The 23463-nt window shown below is 43.3% G+C and overlaps 1 long non-coding RNA gene across 1 annotated transcript; it reads right to left on the bottom strand.

Annotated features, from left to right (window-relative positions):
- Positions 1-759: 759 nt before the first annotated feature.
- LOC115300049 lies at positions 760-5706 on the bottom strand. The gene is made up of 2 exons (XR_003912474.1): positions 5429-5706; positions 760-949 (listed from the first exon to the last, which is right to left on the bottom strand). It is a non-coding gene; the product is annotated as an uncharacterized LOC115300049 (long non-coding RNA).
- Between the last annotated feature and the right edge of the window lie 17757 nt (positions 5707-23463).

The raw sequence follows: 23463 nt of genomic DNA, 5'->3' as shown, positions 1-23463 counted from the left end.
TAGACCTGAGGAAGGTGGGAAATCTGTGTGAGAAAAGGGAGGTGGATTTGGCTCCCTTAGTTCTCTGCCTCCTTCCTTCTTGCTTGGATGCTCCTGGCTGGTCCAGGATTGACATGGCAGCCAGGGGAGAGTGCGCACATGTGGAGGCAGGCAAAGCCTCATTGGACAGGCTGGTGAGACTAGCATTGGTTTCTTCTGACCATGGTGCGCTAACTGGCATTGACAGATGTTTAAAGCTGCCTCTTTCTGGGACATGCTAGTGGCTTATTCAGAGACATCCCTTCCTTCTCTTATTTCCTGGAATTTCTAACTTTTCCTTTATAAGGCTGTTCCTCTTCCAGCACTTGTTTACAAGTCACCTTAAGACTCTAGAGATTCTCTGTTGGGGTCCCATTGCCTTGTACATTTAGGCTTCTTGGTCACAGGTCCAACATCAGCTCAGTACTCCCAGAAACTCCAAGGAACACAAGTCAAGCTCTCTGAGTGATTTCCCTGAAACTTTTCTCACCAGGCTTAAAGAGAAGGGACTCACACCCACCTTTCCTCTATGGGAGAGATTGAGACTTTACAACGTACTAACAGCTGTCACCAAAGAAATTCTGCCTATAATCTCCCACTCCTTTCTTGGAAATGGATGGTCATCTGACAGTTGCAAATCCAGTTCTTAGTCCTCCTTTGCATATCCTGCTTGGCTGACTTAGTACCCTACTCTGATTTGGGGAGCAATTGCATCCACTGTCTTGGAACCATTGTACAAACTGAGGCAAAAGAGACTCATTTTAATGTCCTACTGCTTGTGAATGCTGTAGAGTAACTGAGAAGTCACAAATGGGATGGAGACTGGAAACGTGGGTGGAGGTAAGATTTTTACTCTGCAAAAGCACTTTTCCAGAAGAGAATTGATTCTCCCCATTGGAATCCTGTTCCTCGATCCTTAGTCATTGGATTCCTGCAGGAAGAATGAGAACAGAGCTACGTGAGGTTACATTAACTGCCCATAATAAAAAATGTAGAAGAGGGGTGCCTGGGTGGCTCAGTTGGTTAAGCATCTGACTTTGGCCCAGGTCACGATCTCACAGTTTGTGGGTTTGAGCCCCACATCAGGCTCTGTGCTGACATCTCAGAGCCTGGAGCCTGCTTCTGATTCTGTGTGTGTGTCCCTCTCTCTCTGTCCCTCCCCTGCTCATGATCTATCTTTCTCTGTCTCTCAAAAATAAATAAATGTTTAAAACAAATTTTTTTAAAGAAAAAGAAATGTAGAAGACCAGGGTGGCTCAGTCAGTTAAACATCTGACTTTGACTCAGGTTATGATCTCATGGTTTCTGAGTTTGAGCCCTATGTTGGGATCTGTGCTGACAGTGCGGAGCTAGCTTCAGATTCTCCCTCCCTCTCTCTCTCTCTCTCTCTCTCTCTCTCTCTCTCTCTCTTTCTCTCTCTCTCAGAAACAAACAATAGAACATTTTAAAAAGAAAGGAAATGTAGAAGGCTATATTATTGTTTGCTAATAGAAGACTTGCCAAGATCTGAACTGTGGAAGCTCAAAGTAAGAACCATGATGAAAGCTCTGAGTCATGAGATGGGAGAGACAAGGGCTCTGTGGGCCGCCATGAAGAGAAGAGGAAACTTACAGTCTACACAGTTGATATACAGGATACCAGAAATGTGGATCCCACATGAAGCAAAAGTTCAGGGCCAGTGTCTGGAAAACCTGTGGGTAAAGGACGCCAGTGCTACGAGTGCACCCACTAGCCTTTCTGAGGTTGACTTTCATTCCCTTGCACTCAGGAAGCTCTTCCTTTTGGGAAAGTCCTGTCCGAAAATACAGGTGATAGCCCTAAATGTTTCACTTCATCCAAGGCACTCTGTTGACAAAGAAAGTGTCCCAGAATCAAAATGGTTGGAGGTGTCAATAGAATTTAAGCAAAGTCAAGACATGGTCACATTTACACCTTCAAATGACTACTCTGATTCAGTGTGGTAAAACTGGAGAATTATGGGGGGTGCCTGGCTGGCTCAGTCAATAGAGCATGTGACTGTTGATCTCAGGGTTGTAAGTTTGAGCCCCACTTTGGGTGTAGAGATTACTTAAAAATGAAATCTTTAAAAAAAAGAATTGGGGGATTTTCAAGAGATAGAGAAAGGGACTTCATAATTCAGATCACACATAAGCTCAATTCTATGTGCTTTAGGAACAAATACATAATGATATTTACAAAGTGACTATAAAAGAAGACAAAGCCATGAAACCTTTGAATCTTAAGTCATTCAGATTTCATTTGCAAAAGCAGGGATAATGTCCTGTTTGTCTTTGAACCTTAAGTACCTAGTACAGTGCCTGGCCCATAGCAGCTGACAGATGTTTGTGAAATTGAACTGAACTGAACACACGGAATGATCAGTATACCACAAAAAAGTAAAAACTCAAGGTGGCATCTCTTAAAATGCTGCTCTTATGAATTGCTATGTTTGCTCTTTTCTGATGGTGAGAGTTGTTGTTTATCTGGTTTCTGCCTTTGCCTTGGCTGCCAGGAAGCTTAGGGCCAATCTTAGCCCTCAAGTTCAGGACATTGCTTTCTTCTTTCTTTGAAGGGTCTCAATAGTTCTTTCTATCTTATTAACTTTATAATGTTGCTTCATATCATCCTGGAAAGAAGGCAGGACACAAATGAATTAAGTCCTATCTCTGCCTGTGTTCTTTGCTCTAGAAGGAGGGTGAACACCACAGCCTGACTGCCGGCCGGTTCCTGGAATTGAGTGGCCACTTTAGGACAAAGACAGGGCAACAGGAGACTGAGGTTGTTTTATTTTGGGAGACCTATCTGGTGCTCTGCTGGAAATTCGTCCCTTCTGATCTCAACTCTGGCGCATCCTGAGAGATGAATAAATGGTTCTCCTCTTAGAGGGACTCATAGGCAGAAGAACCACAGGAAGACAGAGAGAACACGGGCTCCCTAATCCACAGCTGCCAGTGCAAACACGGGCTGCCCTAGGGCAGAGGAGGGCTGGGGAGGGAAGCAAAAGGAAAAATAACAGAAGCGGCAGCGGAATGGCATTAGCCTTTGAAGGGATGGGAGGGGACAAAACAGAAAAACAAGAGAGGGAAAAGAAGGGGGAGGGGGAAGAATGACCACTTATGGAGTACTATAAATTCCTTGAACAAATACTGAATAAATGCCTTCTTTGTGCCAGGAACTAAGGCTAGAATGATAAACAAGACAGAACAATCTTCTGCTCTCTTGCCGTTTACATTCTAGCTAGGGAGAGGGTGGAAAAGACTTAACAATCTGTTAGAGATGAGTGACCTAATGTAACTCGGGGAGTTGAGGAAGAGATGTACAGGGAAGACAGGAGGATGAAGAGGAACTGAGTGGAGACAGAGTGGGAGCACCCAGTCGCGGGGAGAACAGCAGGCACCCGAGGGAAGTGAGGGAGGACGGGCAGGGGCACGGAGGAGGCGGGAACTGCCCAGGGCCTGGAGGTCGGGGTGAGGATGCCCAACAGTACAGTAAAAGGAGTGGGAGATCATCAAAGGGTTTGAACAAAGCAACGACCTGGTTAAATTTACATGTGGAAGGATGGCTCCAGCCTGGTGAGGAGGATAAAGTGAAGTGGGTGGGGGTGGAGGCCGGGCAAGGGAGATTGTTAAGCTTATGGAGCTGGGTGGATCAGAAGAGGGTTGTGGCGGTGGGGCAGGAGGGAGTGGTCAGAGTCAAGGCAGACTGGATTCAAGGTAAGGATGGGTTACTGGTGGCCTGTGGAGGGTGTAGGAGAGGGATGAGGCAAGAATCTCAGATTTCTAGTTAAAGCCTCGGGGTGAAGGGTGAGGTCATTTTCTTCGAAAGGGAAATCTGGAAGAGAAAGAAGTCAGAGCGAAGAGGGAGGGAAAGATCACGTGTTGTGTTTCATATGAGCTCACTTTGAGGATCCTGTGAGACACAGTCAAGTGGACACAGAATATAAAATTAAATGTATGCATTTGTATCCCAAAAAAAGAGTCTGGGCTTGAGATACAGTTTGGGAACTTGATGGACCATAGAAAGTAAACCAAAGATGCAGAATTGAATAAATTCACTTAGAGAGTATCCTTGAAAAGGATCTAGAACAACGTGCAGAACATCTGACTCTTACTGGTCAGGGAAAGATGGCAAGGGATTCTAAAAAGTAGTTGCCAGAAAGTTTTTGGTTGTTGTTTGGTCAGGAAAACAAGTGTTACTTCAGATATCTTAAGTAGGAAGGTATAGCTACAGGAAGTGAGGTGCTCAAAATCTCTTGGAATATAGAGAAAGCAGGAAACGCCGCTCTCAGATTTACTGCTGTCAGAAGATTTGGAAGTTGCAAGAAATTGCAAAACCTCTTGAGGCGATGGCATCTACCTGCTGCACGGACGTGGTTATTTGCGAGAGAATGTTGGAGCCCGCTATAAAACTCCCACGTGTCTGGTGCGTGCCGTTGTTGGAGGAAAAATAACTTCTGTTTCTCCTCTGCCTTCCAAATCTCACACAGAGGAATCTCATTGGTGGGACCTACGGAGAACGAACTGCCGGCCAGGGTTGCTGGAAGCTGAGTTGAGACTTGGAGTTCCTTGTAATACAGGGAAGCATAAAAAGCAGTGGGGGTGGGCACTGGATGCCAAACAAAATTCAAAACCAGGCCAATAAGTGCAGCAGCAGCAACAACAAAAATAACTATAATATTAGTAACAGTATCCAGCCTGGGTAGGGAATTATAGTGTCTCCAGTGCTCAGGAAAGAGTGTTGCCAAGAGTGAACCTTGCTCCTCTGGTCTTTCTAAATGTTTCCTACATATCCAGTCTCCTGCCAAACTCTTTGCTGTTTGAAATACCCAGAGTGATTCCTATTTTCCTGACAAAAATGCCCTCTCTGACAACAGCACCTTCTTTGCTGTTCTTCCTTGTCTCCACGTGTGATTGTTACTATTTGGCAAAAGAAGAAAGGAAGGAGGAGAGAAATGAAATAATTTGCCCAGGATGATATAAAGCTAGTCGTAGCAAAGTTGACATTTTAATCCAGACTAATATCAATCCAAATTCCACGCTCTTCCTATCACACCAATCTTTTATACACAAAGTGTGGGAAACAAAGACTATGAGACAGAGAACGAGAGAGAACGAGAGAGAGAGAGAGAGAATAGGGAAGGGGGAAAGCAAGATTTGGGGAGCAGCAGGATGGTAGGAGAGAGAGGGGAGAAAGAGGCATAAAAAAAATCAAAAGAGACAACAGCATCAGGAAAAGAGAAAGTAAGGAAGAAGGAAACATAGCAATCTTTTCTGTTCTCTCCTCATCCCAAACTTGCTTCTTGTTTTCATTCCCTCTTGCTGGCACCAGATCACCCTGCGTTGCCTTACTGAGTCCTCTCCAGTCCCCTCCTCTCCGGGGAACCCCATGCTCCTTTCTCTATTGCCCTCACTTCAGTTCAGGTCTTCCACATTTCTCGTCTGAATGACTGTAGCCTTGGGCCTGGCCAATTCATCCTCCACATCCGTGCCTGAGTGATCTCCTAAAGCAGAAAACTGACCTCATCTGTTATCTTCCAAAAGGGTCTCATAATCTCTTGTAAGAAGGAGAAATGTCTACATGGCCCAGTCTTGTCCTCTCCATCTTCATGGATCCATTCCCCTGCACATGTCCCACGGGCCAGTGACACCAGCTCATTCAGTATTCATGCCCAAGTCACAATTCCTTTGACTCCAAACATCTGCTGATGCTATTCATTTTGTCTGGAATGTCCTTCCCCTTCCCTTGCCTGTCTGACTCTTACTTCTGCTTCTTTCGGTTCTTCACTCAGGGAGTTTTTGCTGACTTCTTGAGCTGTGTTGGGTGTCTCTCTGGCACTTGCTGCACTCTGTGGTAACTACTGGGTAGTTTTTCTGTTTTCCCACCAAACTGTGAGCCCTTTAAGACAAGGAATCATCTGTTTCCCAGCAATAGGTATTTTCCATCTATTTGATATTTAAAGAGGGAGTGAATGGCTCAGTCGGTTGAGCATCTGACTTTGGCTCAGGTCACCATCTCATGGTTCATGTGTTCAAGCCCCACACAGGGCTCTTTGCTGACAGTGTGGAACCTGCTTGGGATTCTCTCTCTCCCATCCCTCCCTGCCCTTCCCCCACCCTCTCTCTCTCTCCCTCTCAAAAATAAATAAACCTTAAAATTTTTTTAAAAAAATAAATTAAATAGTGAGTGAATGGATGGATGAATGAAGTGATAAGGATTGTGTAATATGGAAAGAATATCCGTTGCCACAGTAACCCACGATGTGAATTAAAATACCTTCATTAGACGATCAGTTCAGTAAATGAAATGATTGTCAGTAACATGGCATATGAAAAAGAAGTTGACTAAAGGCCAAAAGGCCAAAGAATTGGCCTGAAACACAGACTTCTTAGTCCCGGCCATCCATCAGCCTCTAGCTCCCAAGCAAGGAGGAACTCGAGAAAGCTCAACTTACATTTATGTGCCCCATTCATGGTAATCTAAGAATATAATGAGCTACATATGTTTGTTTAGGTTGCTTAGTAAATCTGTTTATGATTTTGTCCATGTTGTAGAAATCAAATTATTGTGAAGTAATCCAATTTGTCAAAATCCTGAAGCTGAAATCTCGAGCTAGGGACTGAAATTAGAAACCACTGACTCCAGATGCACCCTGTCAACCATCTAGTGGGGCCGACGTAGGCAGGAGCTGACTGTTCTAAAGACAGCTCCGTGCATCTCTGCCTAGGGGCCAGGCAAGCAGGGAGGGGGAGGTAACAACATTTGTATCTGAATAATAATAACAGCATTCACTGAGGACTTTCTAGATGCCAGTGGGCTAAATCCTTTCTTTTCATCATCTCTCGAAGCCCCATACCAGTCTATGGGATTCGCGTTGTTAGGTCACTTTATTGGGGGGGAAGGAGAGGCTTTGAGGAGTTAGATAGATTTCCTGAAGTCAGGGAGGTAGAGGTGGTAGAGCTAGAACTCCAGTTGTCCTGACTCCGGATGACTTCCGCCCGTCATTTGTTACCCTTGCCTGTCTCTGAAATGACTCACTCAGGGGTCTCTATATTGGGGAATGGAGACGTTTAGCTGAGAGAAAAAGAAAGTGTGATATGGTGAGGTACCACAGTAGTGTTGACTACTATCTCAGTAGTCACCTAATGAGAAAAGGGTTTTGCTGGGCCCAGCAAACTGAAACTCATTCTCGAACAAACGTTCAGCTCAAAGGGCCCCTCTGCCATGGGTGGGCCTTCCTCAGTCCTCAGACATAAAGCTGACTGCTCCCGTGTCTGATCATACTTCTGCATACCTCTAGAAGGGGACTTTCTTTCATTGTGTTGTGTTTTTCTAATCTTCTATTGTTGTGGTCTGTGTGCCTGTCTCTTTAATGGAACTGTGAGCTTCTGGAAGAACTGAATGGTGCCTCATTCACATCCTATCCCCAGCTTCTCTCACGGTGCCCAGTGCGTGCCAACCTAGCCCACGTTTGTAGAGTGCGTAGAGGCGGGAGTTACATAAACAATGAAGGCAGCGGCGCGTTCGGAGATAAGGGGGAGAAAACAAGAGTGAGCCTCTGCCCGCTGTGCACACAGGATGTGACCTAGACTTCCTCTGCTTAAAAGGTGATGCTCGAATTTTGAGTCGTCACAGGAACAAAGGGAAGAGAATGGAAAAGAGACATTGGAAGGCAGAAGCAGGAGTTTTCCTGTTCCTGGGGCTCTCGGTGGGTGGCTGGGCTCCTGGCTGGGATTAGATTAGAACCTTCCACTTCTGCGACCCTGTTGTTACACGGAGGGGCTTGTGGTCACCTTTTCATTATGAAACATAACACAGCGACTCTGATAACAGGCCTCAGAGCAAAACAACACACGCACGCTCACTCACAAAATCCAAAGCAAATTTAGCACAAGTCCAAATGCAAGCTCATCTGTCATTTTCATGTTTGCTTGCTCTGTCTGTGAGCACCTCACACACAGACGAAGTAGCAGGTCTGCAGTGGGCTCTCCTTTCCCAGCCACGCATCATGCCAATTTGGAAAACTCGCAGCACCCAAAAGGACAAACTCTTAAATTAGTCAAGACCTCATTTTAAAAGACAAGGAGAGGCCTTCTGGACCCCAAGCTTCGTGGGTGCGTATGAGAAAAGCCTTCTGTCATCATACTTGGCACAGAGATTTGCACTTGAACTGTGTAATGTTGCTACTACAGTTTTCAGCCCCACAGACTAAACTCTGGAGAAAAAATGAATGCTAAGTACCTGCTGTCAGTTCTGGCACTTGGAGCTGGAAATGAATCTCTTTCCCATGAGAAGTGGAAGTAAAAACAAACCCCTCAGACAGTTTGGGCCTTTATGTGGATTTATGAGCATAATCTCTTTCTCTGTTTCTTGCTTGCACACAAACTCACACACACACACACACACACACACACACACACAATACATTGTGATCCCTAAGTAGAACAGGTTCCTATTAAGGAGCAGTCTTGAAAATCTGATCAAAGCAGAAAAGAAGCCATCCTGGTCTTGAGGACTTTGCCATCCCCAGTGTGATGTGTATTTCCGCTGCGTTTACAAGCACCTGCTTTTATCCAGCAGGAAGTTCAAATACACACGACGCCAGGAACAGCACTATTTGTGAAGCCCTTTCCTTCCAACTGAAGAGGAAATAGGACCACACTTTTTCTTAAATAAGTTAAAGCATCGAGTTATCACCTCATGTAATTGTTTAGTCTTTTAAGGTCTTTGCTGTGTTGACCAATAAAAAATATAATTTTCTCAGTAAAGGCTAGTGCCTGGCACAGAGCAAACATTCAATAAATGTTTGTGAATGAATGAATAAACCAACAGATGAGAGGGAAGAGTCAACTCTAAAGATAAGGATGACAGAATTCATTAAAATGCAGTAATGTTATTATGGTCTTTTATTGACTGGAACATAGACAAGGGAGCCTCCTGAACAGGATCATAATTGTAGACCTGCCTCAAATTTTCAAGGTTTTATGGGAATTTCTTTTTTGGCTCTACCAAGACTTTCTATAATGTAGGCAAAGAATTTATCATGTTTTTCCTCCCAAGGATATTATAAATCACCATGTAAGTTGTATTTTTATTTCAATCTGTAGCTTAAAACTGCTACAAACTAAAAGTCGGCTCACAGGAAACAGTAATCCTAGTGAGGTCTTTAATACACTGGACACCAGCTTACAAATCCCACGGTGAACTTCGTCTCCTCAGGTCGCCAGGACCTCTAGGAGTCGATAAGAAGTCCACCTCAGTGCAGAGCCCCAGGAGTCTCCCTGAGAGTCCAGCATGTCTCAGAAATGACCTGTCCGTGGGTCAGGAAGGCCAACACTCCATAACCTATGGTTGCAAGGACTCTGAGGCACATACATCATAGATGAGAGCTTTCCTGACTTTAATGAGCATTATCTGGGATTATTGGGGGATCTTGTTATAACACAGATTTGGACTTACTAGGACCAGGATAGAGCCTGAGGTTTTGCTTTGCTGATAAACTCCCAAGCGGTGTGGTGATGCCACTGGTCCACGGATGGGCCACCTGTAGTAACAAGAGTTTGGAGATTTCTGCAGCCACAGAGGTGGCTTATCTGCTCAGATCAGAGAGAGTATTTGGAACAACTTCCTATCTTACTACCAGCGCTTTATAGCACAGTCTCAGGAGTCAAACGGACATGAACTGGAAATCCTGATGTTGACATACTCAGGGGCTTTGGGATTTTGGGCCGATTTTTCATTGCCTTTCAGTTTCTCCATCTGTAAAATGGGGATGATAATACTCACTTAATAAAACTGTTGTGAAAGCTAGTAGTCGAACAGACTTAAATTTGAAATCTAACTCTCCCCTTAACACCCACTGACTATGAGATTTTAGGGAAATCACCTAATTCCACCAAGCTTCAGTTTTCTCATCTGAAAAAGGAAAGATATTAATCCCTAACTTGCAAGGCTGTTTTAAAGATTAAAGGAAATAAGGCAATGTCCCCAATGTGGCACACATTCCTGGGGGTTCACATTTATTTTTTTAAACTATTGATTGTAGGCATTCAGAAGAAATAACTTCTAAAGCTAAAATACTCAGAGAAAGTTCTTGGAGATAGCAGAATTTTGTCTGAGTCTTAAAAGAATATAAGGATCTATGGAGTGGGCGAGAACATTGCATGTCATAGGCAAGTCAAAGTAGAGAATATAATTCTCACCCTCTTCACCTGACTAATTCTTACTTTCCCCCTTGGCCTCAGTTTAAATGCTGTTACCTCAGGGAAAGCCTAGCACCCCACAGGCCAAGCTACTCCCAAACTCTCCATCATTACAATATTCAGTATCTGCCGCCATAACTAGATAATCAGCTCCCCACACTAGTCACTATGGTCCATAATGTCGGAACTGTGTCTGCTTTGCTCACGGTTGTATCCCGCAGCCTAGCACAGTGTCCAAGTAGATATGACCCATTCTGTTCATATTTTATGCATAATTTAATGAAATTGAATTCAGAACTCAATCGTTCAGGTTTCAAAATACATTTGAAATGAGATGTTAATTTTCTTCTAAGAATTATACACGAAATGTCAGAATTTCTACTCAACAACAGGAATTACTGAAGAACAGCAGCCCCTTAGACCTTGCAGGAGAGAGAAGGGCACAGGCTTGAGTCACAGGCCTCCTCCCAGGCTAGCGGATGATTAATGCACCAACCACGGTGGGATGAGCATTATTATCAAGGTGTAGGTGAGGTATTACTGGAGCACAGATAAAGCAGCGATTTCCTTCTCAGGAAGGAGTGGAAAGGAAAGCAGGCACAGCTGCAAAGAAGAGGACAGTTGGGCTGATTGTGAAGAAGGAGCAGGAATTAGCTTAGTAAACATCTAGAGGGAAGAGTATTTCATCCTCAGGAGGATGGGTCGGGAGAACAAATTCTGAAAAGTAGTTCTGCCACTTACTGTTTGCGGATAGTCAAGTGACCTACCCTCTCTGTGCCTCAACTTCCTTGACTGAAAATGGGATTGATAATAGAATGTCTTTCACCAGATTTTTCATGTGGATTAAATAAATTAATATACGGCAAGTGCTTAGGGCAGTGCGTGGCACTTAGGAAGGGTTATATAAACGTTAGCTGCTATTGCTGCTGCTGCTATTGTTAGGATTATATTTAGCTATAGCCAAAAATCATTTTCACCTGATAATCAAAATCAGGCTTTCTACCTGTAATGGGTTCAAGTCCACTGTGTATCTGGCAGAGCAATTGAAAACAATGCATCTAAAGAGAAGGGAGTAGAGACAAAGGCCATCAGAGACAGACGAATCAGATATTAGCTGACGGCAGGAATCCAGATGAACAGTGGGGTTTTCTCACATTCTGCAAACAGAGCAATCAGCCCGTGCCAGGGCTTTGGGGTGTTACACTGGAGAGAGCTAGGTTAGTGCCATTTTGGAGAAGAGAGGCCTGAAATCTGTCTTGTATATTGAAGTGGGAGTGCCAATCGAATGAGGAGTCCTTCTAAGAATGGCTTCTTCTAATGGCTGTTTTTTCCCTCACAGTCTTTTAAGGCAGGAAGAGGGCTTAACACATCAAAGAAGCAACATTCATTCTGTATGCGTTGCTCTGGAGTCATCGTCTCTATCAATATTTCATGAAACAGACTCACCAGAAAGAGCATACAGACTGAAGGTCAAGAGAGGGTTATTTGCCGCAGACGCTGGAAGGTTTCGTTAAAACCCACTGATGTCATATTCCGAGGCTGTCTCCAATTGAGACAAAGAATACTACCTCCTAGAGCAGAGGTTTAAGCAAGGAATTCTAGAGAGACATCTATTTTAAAAACAAGCAAAAAGCGCTGCAGTGTCTTACATTCATTACGTGATCCAGTTCCCTTCTTATCTCCCCTCAATTAATTGTCAGATGATTGTTAGTCATAAGACAATGTTGTCACATGATAAGATGGTATGTGATTGCTTCACACTTCCTCCCTCCGTCCCGAAATTTCACCACTGTGACAGAATAATTTTGGTGAGAGTCTCAGAATTTATGACAATTTCAATCTCAGCCACAGTTCTGTTTTCTGAGTCTTTCCTGGAATAAAAACAGTAGATGGTCCACTAGAAATAAACTGAAGAATAACCAGTTATGCATTCCAGCCTATCCCAAGGCATCACCATGAACTCCCCAGAGCAAGAAGGCATGTCCAATTAAATGCTTCGTCATATCTTCAGCTCAGGTCATGATCCCATGGCTCATGGGTTCAAGCCCCACATCAGGGCTGTGCTGACAGCTCAGAGCCTGGAGCCTGCTTCAGATTCTGCGTCTCCCTCTCTCTGCCCCTCCCTTGCTTACACTCTGTCTCTCCTTCAGAAATAGAGAAACATTAAAAATTTAAAAAATAACAAATGCTTCTGTCATATAGCATTCAGCACAGTGCCTCATGCATAATTATATTTTTCGTATTATTTGGTGATGATTGCCACCCTTGGTTCAGATTTTTTTTTTTTTAGAAAATCTTTATTGTATCTCAAATGCCTGAAAAAAAAAAAATCTCAAATGACTTAGCAGCATCAGTGTCACGTGGGAACTTGTTAACTAAGTAAATTCTCCATCCCACTCAGCCCTACTGAATTAGAAACTGTGAGGTACAATCCAACGATCCACATCTGAATAAGCCCTCTGGATAATTTTGGTACATACTAACACTCGACAACCACCACACTACATGTGTAAGAATTAATTTTCAAATAAGTTTTTTGAATCCCAAAAAGTTAAAATGTCAATATGCCCATTTTGTTGGATCTTTCTCTATACATCAAGTTACCTGCTTAAAATCCTCTGGTGGTCCACTATTACCAGCATGATAAAATACACATTCCTTAGCTTGGTCTACAAAAATCTTTCCAAGTCTTCCCTACCTACCACAGATAGCGTGCTTCAGACCACTGTGCACAGTCTTCGCTCCATGTGATTCATGCTCTGGGCCCTCTCCCCAGAACACTTTTGCCTCTCCTTTGCTTGGCAGACCCCTCTCCTCCTCAAAAACAAAGCTCTGATATCACCTCCTTCCCCAGCTCCCCCAGGTGGAATTGGGTGCTGTGTCCTCAGTCTTGTTCATTTATCTCTATGGGCATCTATTAAATCATTTTATAACTTATCTTTCCATGGCCAAATACCCTGGGATAAACAATAAGCAATTCAAGATCAAAGACTGCATCTTCTTAGTCTTTGTAGTCCCAAAGCTAATTTCAGTGCTTTACTCTAACAGATGTTCAACATGTTTGTTGAATAAGTGCTCAATGCCACAGTCACAGAAAGGCAATCCAAACATTCATACACTCCACACTAAGACAAATACAACTAAGGCCAAGAAAAGAGTTCATACGATAAAGTCCTTGCTAGTGGGGGCTGAAAACCTGTGTGAATGGAGACTTAATGGTTGGAAAAGGAAGTCCATCCAAATCAGAAAACATGGGTTTTGATTCCATCTCTTACAGCCATTTAACCTTGAACAAATGAGTCCCTGGGTCTCCGTTTCCTCATAGGTAGAATGGGATGGAATAATACCTGCCCTCTTTACCTTACTGGTTGTTGTGATGATGTCACGAAAAGTATTATTAATGTATCAAGTCCTATCCATATGCAGTTTGATCTTCTTCTTATATACTTCATTAATGAAAACATCAAATCACATTAGAGTACAAAGATTTCAATGCATTCACTAAGCACAAGGTGCTGTGACAAGAGGAAGGAGGAAAGGAAAAAAGAAGCTCACCAGTTCAAAAACACTCCTTTGAACTTAGCCTTGCAGAGGTGTCTCAACCCAGGAAAACTTCCTGCGGATATTTGCTCTACAGAGTAATCATGGGTTTGTTTGGTTTTTTTTTTTCCTATCAATCTCCATGCTCCCACCATCAAATATCTCCCAACTTCTGATTTCTGAAGGTGAACGCAGCAAGGGCGGCTTATGCTTGCGGCCTCCTGGCCTCCTTGCCCCCCTCCCTTCCACATAGTCTCTACTCCCATTTTCCACCTCTAGGAAGGCAGAGGCAGCCTGCCAGTTAGGTTTATCATCATTCTCCCAAGAGCCTCATGTTATACAATTAAGCCAAGCTTCAGACTGCCTGCAGTGGGGTTATCAGGCCACTTTCAACTTCATGCTTTTTGGCAGCTGTAAAGCATTTGGTGGTACTGGGCTGGGCCTTTAACTCACAGCTTGCTTGCCAAGTATAGCTAATGCTTAAGACAAGAGTAAAGGAATTTGAGATGGAGTCTGGCTTTGGAAATTCTGTTTAAGGGATGTCAGCAGTTTATAAAATTTAGTCATGTCTTAAATTAAGTTTACTGCTTTTTTTGTGTGCTAATCTACAATCTCCTTTCATTGGCAAAATGTTCAGCCTATTTTGATAGTCCTGTTCAGACTCCATTAATCATATGATGTGGTGACTTTCCTACTTTTCAATATTTAAGATGCTTCAAGGAAAGTCTGTCTCCCCAACATTTATGTGCTACACTGTAAGCCATTTTTGCTATGAAGAGAGTTGTAAGATCAAATATGGACTTTATTGTGCTGACAATGAACACAGATATGGGCAGGAAGGCTTGACCTCTTGCAATAAGGATGGTGAGCAAACAGCCTAAGCAAAATTGAGAGGAAATGAAGCAAAAAGAGGAAACAAAAAGGTGAGAAAATAGAAGGGCGGAGGCTAGACAGGCAATTCATAAGGCCACAACAAAAGGAATGTGTTATATGGCCAAAGCAAGACCTCTAGAAAGGGCGTGTGTGCATAGAGAACTCATATGGCTCCTCTCTAATGTAAGAGGTAAGTGCTGAAGAAAGAAAATGACTTTTTCTGAGAAATTTCTAGGATGAGGGAGAGTCCAGGAAATTTGCTAAAGTACAAATAGTCATGAGACCAGACCAGTTTCAGCCTGGAACCAAACAGCACACCCAAGACCTTTAGAAAATGCGTGCTTCTTCCTTAGAAAGAATGGATTAAAATAGCTTAGAATACATATAGGAACAGGGAGAAATAGCAGTCTTGGAAGGGTCAATTAGCCTATTAACGTATGCTACCTAAAATAAATAATCCCCATATGTAGCTTCTTCCATGAGCTCTCTCCAATCTGCCATTGTTTTTATTCTCTAATAGGGCTGGTGATGGATGTGTTCTGCCAAAGAAGATACTGGAGAGTAGGGGGTTTTCAACACAGTGAGGGGAAGCCTCCCTTCCCATTGGATGACGATGGCAAAAATACACATAAATACAGTTGGTCACCTGGTGTCCCCCTACACACACACAAGATTGATTCAATTCCCTTACCACTAATTGGGAAGTTTCCATGGCTTATGTAACACTTCTGAATCACTAGGAGCACGGAGGTCGAACCTCTAGTAGTCACTTCCAGATCTGAGCTCCCACTTGCACTGTAAGGTTCATTTCAAGGGTCATCATAGATACTCTCATCTGTCAACTCTGGGGTCCCAATTCTTCCTCCAACTGACCCAGATGTTGAATTCAACCCCTTTGCTTAGTTTTCATCAGCCCCAGTCAATAAACCAACAAAATAAATAAAACCAACAGAGGTGTATTTGTGAGAAGAGAAGATGTCAAAGATTGAGGCACTGGCAGGATATACACAACAGATAGGCATCTTAAAATTCCATCCTTCAGGGAGCCCTGAACCTGCTGGAGCTGGACTCCGGCGGATACCCCTGTTTCTAGAAGTCTCTAGGGCCCGTCTCAGAATGGACTTAAGTCTTCGACCACATTGCTCCCCCTCACCTCTCTTCTCTCTCCATCATACACTCCAAAAATTCTGTTCATTTATATAATGCAAAGGTCAGTTCTCTCTCTCTCTCTCTCTCTCTCTCTCTCTCTCTCTCTTTTTTTTTTTACTCTGGTTCTTACCAATCCATCTTATTCTGGGCTTATCTTCTACTACAAAAAGCAAGGTGTTGCCTTGTTATATGGTAGCTTAGATCTCACACAGAAGCTATTCTACATTCCCAGTGAATATGCCAGTTCAAAGAAGAACTGTTAGTTTTAGTGTGCCTCCTGTGTGCCACAAGTTTAAATTCATGAAGTTGTTCATACAACATCTCTAACATTGCAAAACTGGAGAACCTTAAATTCCAACCAGAAGGGAATGAGAAAAATTCACTATATTTAGTCACTCAATGAAGTAGTGTATTCAGTAGGGATCACAAAATATAAATCACATTTCAACTCATATGTGCAAAAAGCTGTAATCATAATTTATTTAACCTCTAATTCCTCTTGTTTGACTCTACTGATTAGTGGAGGCAAGATTAACTCACTGTCCAATCTGATTTAAAGTTTAATCTACATTGATTATTTAGGGGGTATTCAGCCTCCTTGGAAACAAAGATTAAATCTTTCACACAGTTTCACTTTCCTTGCCTCTCTCATTAAGATGGCACCTGACTATATGGGGACATCTTATGTGTCCTTTTGGCATCAGAAATGAAGAGGTGCCCTTGAGTGCCATGGTGCTTCCTTCGCTGGTCTCTGGAGCAGACTCAAGGCTGCTCTGTGACTTGCCAACATTCAGTGATGGAGGCCGCTGCTAGTTTAGCTCAGCCTCATCTCTTGGTTTGGCCAAGCCCCTGTGTGCACCTTGGTTGATCAGGCCTTGCCTTGGCTTCTGATGGGTGAACACCCCTAAGCAGTTGTCAAAGACCCCTTCCAGCCCCTGACTTACAGTCCTCCCCCAGGCTTTGCTGCTGGCTTACCTGTTCCACCGCAACAAACCACACAGGCTCACTGGCTTTCCGCTCCGTATGGACACTTCTGGGAATAGAGATGTATTCCAGAAAGTGGCAGCCACACCCTTTTCTGGTGCAGTATGACCGCATAGCCCCTCTTCCTAATCAGCCAGAGCTACCCTACTATGCACAGACGTCTCCTCCCAAATTTGTACACATAAGTGACCAGGGGTGGAAGGTGCAGGGTAGGCTTTCTCCAGTTATAAAATGCACAGTAAATTGAGACCCACACTTGATTGTTTCACTTTCCTCCCTTCTGTCTCCTCTCTGTCCTATCTGCATCTAAGATTGAAAGGGAAGAAACTTGTAACTTGTTTCCTTTTGTCTTAAACATAGCCCTGCTCTACAGAGCAGCAAGCTTCATGTTTTACTGTTGAGACCAAAACGAGCGAGCATCTTCTCTACACCACAGAACTCTGTGGTCTAGGTCATCCAGGCTTGGTCAATGTGCAAGAGAGGGCTCTGGCCAACGGAATAGCAAGTCCTTTCTCCTGGAGCATAATGCTAGCTGCATGTCAGAAGCTGAGTATTTCCTCAGTCTTGCTCCTGACATCACCCCACAAGCAGGAGTCACTCCCACCTTGGCCACAGTGGAAAGATGAAGGTCAAGTAAGTACTCAGGAAGACAGAAAAGTTTGTGAATAATTAAAAATGTATCTCCATTATAGAATAACAATTTCAAAATGTGCTTATGAAGCTCTTAATAAACTGCACACGTTAGAATGCTAGAGGAAAGAAAGCAGGATAAAAATTTATGGGAAAAATAAAATCACAATCACACTAAAATGTATACAGAGGAAAGGTTAACAGAAAAGATACCAAAATATTAAACAGTGGTGGTCTCTGAGCAACTGGTCTATGATTCTTCTCAATTTTCCTAATTCTTCAAACTTTCATAATGAGGATGTATTGTTACAATTGTAAAAACTTTATCATTTTAAAAAATTTGTTGGTTGTAAATAAAAGTTTTAAGTTTTTTAAGTAAATTTAAATAAATATTTTTCCTGCAATTTATTCCCTCTTTTACCAATTATTTATTGAACACCTGCCACATTCCAGCTACTGTTCTAAGTGATGTGGGTTCTCTGCTTTTGTGGAGTTTTACCTTCTAATAGGAAAGGAAGGAGATGACAGTGGTGTCAAAACTAGTCCAAGGTCAAATGAATTATGGAATATCAATATAAATTATATAGTATATATGTTATTTTATATATACTATATATAGTATACTGTATATAGTAAATGAACTATGAAACATCAATATAAATTATATAGCATACTACTAGATACACTGGGCATAGAAGTTCTTTGCATTGATATATATATAGTATAGTATACACTGTATTGAGATATGTATATATATATAGTATGGCATATATTGCACTACATATACCATTAGGCAGTATACAGTACATACTTACCATATATCCTATATATTATAACTCTGCATAGTAGTTTCTTGTATTGATATATATAAATATAGTATACTCTACTATATATAGTATACTGTTCATAGTAGTATATGTAGTATAGCATTAACTATACTATATAAATTATAATTTACTATATTATACACTATTATACTACATGGTACCTAATGATAGCACAGTATACTATAAATATAGATATATCAAGAACATGCAGTATAAATATATAGTATACAAAATACTATGCATCTATTAAATATAGTTAAGCAACAATACAGAACATTTTAAAAATATAATCAGAACAGTATATGAGCCTGGCTGCACACATCCATCCTGTTTGGGTATCTCTCTTTCTGGAGGAACACATAGGAAGCTGTGAACAGTGCTGCCCTTGGGAAAGATCCCTAGAGAATGAGAGGGCAGAGGTGGCAGGCAGATCTGCTTGGCATATTTGAATTATTTAAGATGTGCTTGTATTGCCTATTTTTAAAAAGAATAACTTAACTATATTTTTAAAAATGCTATCTGTCCCTACCAACCATGCAGTTTGCTGCATCTTTTTGGAATATTTAAAAATAATTTTGACTCTCCCAACACTCAATTCTATGTAAGTTATTCCTATGAAAAGAGTGTCAATTTACATAGAACGCTATAGTTAGAGAATGCTACATATTCATTTAGTTTCCTGATACCCAAAAAAAACCCTTTAAGCCTCTTAAATTATCTTTGCATATTATCATTCACCTATCTTCTTACTAAGCTAAAATGTTCAGTGGAAATGTTCAGGGGAAAAGTCATCTTGAAGGGCTTGAAAAATAAAAACTAAGTAGGAGGGGACTCTGCAGGACACGAAGTCCAAACCTCAAAGTGAGAACCCCCTTGACCTGTGGTCTTCTGTTCTTCATGTAAATACCACAGACGTAACTCTCTCATGTGTCTGGAGGCCGCTCAGGTTACCAAAAAGGCCTTCACGTATTACTTAGAAGCCTTCAGCTGCCAACAGGTTTTTTTCCTATGCCTGGACTACCCACCCTGACACTGCCCTTTCAGATTCCTAGTTTTTCTGAATGCCTGCACTGCCTTCTTCTCTGAAGCTCCTTCTGCACAAGGAGACACAGGAGGTGTCTGAATGTGACACTGGAATGTTGCACTGAATGTGAGCTCACTACTTCAGCAGTTGCCTTCTGGGCCCTGAAATTGCGTCCAAAACAAATGGTTCAGCAGTGCAGTAGAGAAGGGAGCCGGGAGGCAGTGGGACCCATCCCAATTGCAAGGACGAAGTGGGTGTGACAGACAGGAAGGCGGTGACAGTTTCTGTTCCCTGTGCAGCTGGGCCGCTGGCTGCTGCATCTGCGGCAGGTTGGGTAACCGGGGTATTTGCCTGCGGTGGCCGGCACACCGAGCGCCGTATTTAATGTTCTTCAGCTGTGCAACAGGACCGCCAGCTATGACCCTGCCTTCATCCTTGTCTAATCATTTTATGGGGCATTAAGCTGCCTTTGGCTAAACCAGTCGCCAGCTGCAACAACACTCCAGGAAAGGACACAGCCCCCTCTTAGGATAAAGCGCACTGCACTAATAGCACCCGCCAGTATGTAGCTCTGATCAGGGGCTTATATAACTTGTTTTAGGCTCATCCTCCCACTCCTCACAGGGGCACAGGGGCGTGGAACTACACCCACTTGCTGGAGGCAATTGCTTTTTGAAGGTGCCTGTGCTTTGTGAAAGCACTGTGAGGACTGTAGAGATAAAGTTGGTAAGTCTTTCTCACTTGGCATCGTAAAATTCACAGTCTCCACTGAAAGGCAGACAGTTCGTTGTTTAACCTTAGGGCCAAGTTTTCCCGGGTGGTAAATATTAATGATCTTGGTTTTGCTACAAACGGTGCTTACCTGTGTGGAGAGATGCAGAGCCCTTTGGCAACCTGAAGGCATCTGGAGCATGTTTTTGCTTGAAAGGGGCCCTGCCGCATGCCTGTCTTTATCCTCACTCTCTTCTCCATGTGCTTTGCTTTGCTGCCGGCACATGTTTGCTCTGCAGTTCTGGCAGCTGCTGCTCAAGGCAGTGGGATTCCGGCAGGTGAGGAATGTATATTATGCAAACCATGGCAACCAGAAACACCAACACCTCCTGCACCTCCCTGCAAACCAAGGGCACAGCTTTTGCAACCAAGTGCATGGATTAGAACAGTCTGCATCACAGGAATAAGCTATGAGCCTTGACAGAGAGAGGCAGTATGGCAAAGGGAGTAACAACACTGGTGCAAGAGCCTGCCTGGGTTTGGACCCTAGTCCCAAGACTGTTTTACCTCAAGCAAGTAAAAAAAACGTTCTGTTGCCTCAGTTTCCTCATCTGTAAAATAGGGGAAATATCTCAAAAGGCAGTTAGGGAGATTAGATGAGTTAATACAAGGAAAGTGCTAGACTTGTGTCTGGCACAGAATAAACCTCCTTACACATTAGCTTGCCTGGAAGAAAACTGTACCTATGCCCAAGTAGTTATTATTCATAAGCGCATGATGCCCAAAGCTCTTAACTCCGGAGCAGATCTCTCCTGAGTCTGTCGACTGTTTCCCCAGCTCCTCACACTCAGCATATCTAGCACCAAATTGATGATTGACGCCCATCCAGTACGAGCTCTCTCTAGGACCCTCTGCCTCCTCAAGCAGCAGCGCCATGCACCCCAGGTGCTCCTTCAGCCTCCACGCTCCCCTAATCCAAGCTACCACCCAGCCTCCGATTTAGGCCACGCCAGTCCCTCCCAACCAGTCTCCCCTCATCTTCTCTCAGCCCTCTCCAATCTGTTCTCCATACAGGTGCCAGAGTGATCTGCTAAATCATAAAGCTGTTGAGACACAGACACACATGCACTTCCTAAAATCCCTCAGTGTCTCCCCATTGGCTCTTGCATAAGAACTAAAATCTTTCCAAGGTCTTGCATGATCTGGCCCCACCTGCCTTCCCTGCCTCACCTTGTACTGTTTTCTTTTTCTCTTTGGGCTTCTTTCATGTCCTTGGACAACATGTGCCATTCTACCCCCAGGGCCTTTGTACATGCTGTTCCCCCCAATCCCTTTACATTTCATTTATAATTAACTCTTGCTCACGCTTCAAATTATAGCCTCAGATGCTTCCCTGAACCCTTGGTTAGAGTCAGGCTTCTTTCTCTTATGTCTTTAAAGAACCACACGCCTATCAAGCCATGCTCATAATTAGATATACATGAGTGTGATTATTTGAATAATGTCTAGCTTCACAATAGACAGAAAACTTCACAAAATCAGGAACTTAGGACAGTAACCAGCCCATGGGAGGTTCTCAGTAAGTATTTTAAGAATTAACCAATAGAAGACTTACATTATTTAGTGATTTACCCCACCCCGTATATTACCTGCCCCCCGTTTAACCCTCATGCAGACCTTTGAAATTAAATAGGATTGTCTCATTTTAATAGATGAAGACACTGAGGCTGAGAAACTAGATTCATTTGTTCAAGATCATGCAGAAAATAAATGGAAGAGCTTCAGACTTTTCAGAAGTAAAGCCACATCCCACAAATGCTTTGACAGCTTCTCTTCCAGAGCCCCTTCTCATAGACCAGAACCTTTGGTTGGGAGCTATTCCTATCTGTGCTGAGATACTGGAGTGGGGTCAACCAGGGACTCCCCGCACCTCAAATCACTGCTGTCCTGGCAGGTCCACCTTGCCTGTGCATCCTGGCCCAGACAGGGAGAGAGCTCTTGCCAAATGGAAGGCAGGGCCTCTGCCCAAAGCAGAGTTTCCCCCACGTGCCCCTCCCTCAATCTCTAGCAGAGGCCATAGCACCCAGGTATCAACCCCTCCACCTTATCAGTCAGGGTCAAATGAAGAAAACAGAAAGCAAATTTCCATATTTCCAACAAAGAAAATTTTTTACACAAATCTCAAGAGACTGATTAGCCAACCTGAGCACAGGGCAGCACCTGGGGATTAGCAATAGTGGGAAGCCATTGTCACCCGTAGGCCACAAAGACTAAGGAAGCAGGAGCCTTACCAGAGCCCAGAGGCCCAGATCACCTTGTGTATGAAGAAAAACCTGGGGACGATGATGGCCCCCCACAAAGACATCCACAGCCTCATCCCCAGGACCCATAAATATGTCCTCTTACAGGGTAAAAGGGTTATGGGTAGGTTAAGTATTGTCAGACGGAGAGATGAATCTAGACCATTCCAGTGGACTGAGTGTAATCACAAGGTTCCTCATAAGAGCGAGAAAGGAAGGTCAGAGTCAGAGAAGGCAATGTGACGATGCAGCGGTTGGAGTGATGTGGCCACAAGCCAAGGAATGCGGGAAACCTCTGGAAACAGGAAAAGGAAAGGAAACAGGAGCTTCTGGAAGGAGGACAGCCCTGCTGACTCCTTGATTTTAGGGTCATAAGACTCATTTCAGACTTCTGACCTCCAGAACTGTAAGATACTAACCTGTGTTGTTTCCATCCCAAACTCTGTGGTAATTTCTTAGAGCGGCCATAGGAAACCAATGCACCCAGCTCATCCCTTCTTCCTGCACATCAGTCTTCCCACTTGCTGAATCCAATCTAGGCAAGTGACAGAGAAGACAAGCAAACGGTCTGCAAGGGAAGGACAAGGAAAGATCTGCGGGAGATGGCCAAGGACCATTGCAATCAGTGTATCACCCCTGTGGGAAGTGTCTGCTTCAATGCACAACTGGAACTCATTCTTCATTTTAATGTGCTAGGCATATACATTATCCTGTTGAGTTTATTCTAATCTAAATGCAGAAATGACTAACCAATTAAAGCCTGTGCTGCGTCAGAAGAACGCATACCACAGACACAAGGCTTATTCTCTCCTGATCTGTTCAAATTCATTATTTGTCGTCAGAACCGAGTAATAACATTTGGTCAAGGAGTAATTTTCATGAGATGGTCTGGTCATTTTATGCTTTGTTTTTTCCTATTTTATTAGCATGTAAATGAAAACAGATGACATCACCTTATCTTTCTCAACAGTACCAATAATGGGCTACAGTCTACCAAAGGAAAGGATTGTATACAAACAAGCACCACCTGGGTTCTCATGTGTGCAGGGTCCTGCCCACTGCTTATATCTCTGAGTCAGTCCCCCGGCATGACGTGGCAGCCCATCTCCATCAGCTCTGTGGTCAGGAAAAAAAAAAAATGGGTCATTGCACAGGGACAAAAGGACTTTCACTGAAAATACAGCAATTAAGAAAAGTTTGAGCTCCAA

The sequence above is a fragment of the Suricata suricatta genome, chromosome 8 (genome assembly GCF_006229205.1).
Source record: "Suricata suricatta isolate VVHF042 chromosome 8, meerkat_22Aug2017_6uvM2_HiC, whole genome shotgun sequence".
Taxonomy (NCBI): domain Eukaryota; kingdom Metazoa; phylum Chordata; class Mammalia; order Carnivora; family Herpestidae; genus Suricata; species Suricata suricatta.
The sequence above is the reverse complement of the archived record's forward strand: the minus strand, read 5'-3'. Positions and strand labels throughout refer to the sequence as shown.